General features: G+C 28.9%; 1 long non-coding RNA gene across 1 annotated transcript; it reads left to right on the plus strand.

The window, feature by feature from the left end:
- The first annotated feature begins 24 nt into the window (after window positions 1-24).
- On the plus strand, window positions 25-2,307 carry LOC124894939. Its single transcript, XR_007051442.1, has 2 exons — window positions 25-1,376; window positions 1,984-2,307. It is a non-coding gene; the product is annotated as an uncharacterized LOC124894939 (long non-coding RNA).
- Window positions 2,308-2,318: the final 11 nt, after the last annotated feature.

A 2,318-nucleotide genomic window follows, 5' to 3' on the forward strand; every position in this document is an offset into this window, starting at 1 on the left:
TATTATTATTATTATTATTATTATTATTATTATTATTATTATTATTATTATTATTTATACACAAAAATGGTATTGGAAATTTGTCATATAGTAACAACTTTTTCAGAGTATCCACTAACCTTACTACTCCACTATCTCCATAGCTTTTTTTCTATCATCATCGTGGACTGTACGAATTCTCGCTGATCATATTATTTATATTTATATTACTTTTTTTCTCATTCTTCATCAGTTATACGAGTTTTCATTGATCATATTATCTGTCTTCAAATTCATATTGCTTAGTTATACGAGTTCTAAACTGATCATATTATCTATCTCCATATTGTCTTTTTTCTCGTCCTTCATCAGTTATATGAGTTTTCATTAATCATATTATTTATCTTCATATTGTTTGGTTATACGAGTTCTAAACTAATCATATTATCTATCAATCTCCATATTGCTCAGTTACGAGTTCTCAACTGATCATATTATCTATCTCTATATTGCTTTCTTCCTCGTCCTTCATCGACTATATATACGAATTTTCACTGATCATATTATTTATCTCCATATTGCTTTCTTTCTTGTCCTTCGTCGATTATACGAGTTTTCACTAATCATATTATTTATCTCCATATTGCTTCCTTCCTATCTCGTCCTTCATCGGTTATACGAGTTCTCACTGATCATATTATCTATCTCCATATTGCTCGGTTACGAGTTCTCAACTGATCATATTATCGATCTATATCTATATTACTTTTTGCCTCGTCTTTCATCGACTATACGAGTTCTCACTAATCATATTATCTATCTCCATATTGCTTTCTTCCTCGTCCTTCATCGACTATATAAATTCTCACTGCTCATATTATCTATCTACTTTATTTGAGCTTATTTCAAACTGTATGCCGATATAACATATTCAAAAAATTTCTTTAATATATAGTTCGAGTCGAAAGCAATAAGTATGGTCACATCTACTGTTGAAAAGTTGTACTTGTCTATGTGAATGCCAGTGTAATCAAAATTATCAACTGCAACGCACAATATCGAAAAAGGTTATATTGTAAATTAAAAAAACTCTTACACACACACACACACACATATATATATATATATATAATTAGCTCAATTGGAAATGATTAATGATTTTATGCATGTAGATAATGTATGATTAATAATACTTAAACACTAATCATTGACTAATTATTATGGACAGGTCCTCATGCAGATAATAGTTTCATTTTTTGAATTCCATTTATATTATTATTACTCCATTATTTTTGACACGACTTTTTTATTACTGCATTTTCTTTTCACAGTGATTTTGATATGCATTTTTAGAGCCGATTATCTATCAGAAACAATCACCCTATCCCACAAAGAAGGTAACGTCTGCATACAGAGGCGGAACCAGAATTTTGACCTTTTGAGTTCTTGATTTTAAAATGACGACTTCAAGTGATAGTAACTGAATTTGAAATCTAACCGTCCCACATATTTGATATGGATTTTTTAAAAAACATACTGTTTGAGTAAAAGTTACTGAGATTGACCAACTCATATCCCGACTCTGACTCCGCCCTCCGTAAATCCTACCTTCTATAATTCATTCGTAGGATTACGCTGAGTATATTATTGTCGTATCATTTAGAGTAAACAACATAAATCCCGACAGTTTGGAGCTTAATTACAAAAAAATCATAATATTTTGCATAATTACTGAAAAATTCAATTTTGGATCTGTCGAGGTACATAATTAGCTCCCAAATTTCCTTTGTAAATTAGCTCCTCATAAATTTTTTTCAATTTTGAGTTTGTCGGGATACATAATGAGCTCCCGATACATCTAAGGAAGATACATAATTAGTTGAGATTTTTGTAATTACTCTTTAAGGGTGGAGATTTGTGTAAATATAATAAGTTAAGGTGTACGTTTACGTTGATTTTTTCTAATTATTTTTTATTATTAATTTTTTTTTTTTTTTTGGACAGGACTGTATTTTATGGACAATATAAATGTAGTGGACCAGGTGCAAATTTTGCAGGAAGAGTTTCATGGTGTAGAGAATTAACTGAACAAGAAGCTAAGCCTTTTATTTCACTTAATTTTATTGATGGCTCTGAATGGATTAATTTTTAATTAAAAAATAAATAATTTTTTATTGTTTTTTTGGTTTATTTTGTAAAATTCATGTATTTTGTAGTAGTTTAAAGAGGCATAGAGTAGAAAAATCTTGGTGAAAATTATGATAATTTAAAGGTGAGATTTCTTTTTTGATTAATGGTAATAACAACAGCATATTCAGTGTATTCTCATAAAATGGGGT

This window comes from Capsicum annuum, unplaced genomic scaffold (assembly GCF_002878395.1).
Source record: "Capsicum annuum cultivar UCD-10X-F1 unplaced genomic scaffold, UCD10Xv1.1 ctg78460, whole genome shotgun sequence".
Classification (NCBI taxonomy): domain Eukaryota; kingdom Viridiplantae; phylum Streptophyta; class Magnoliopsida; order Solanales; family Solanaceae; genus Capsicum; species Capsicum annuum.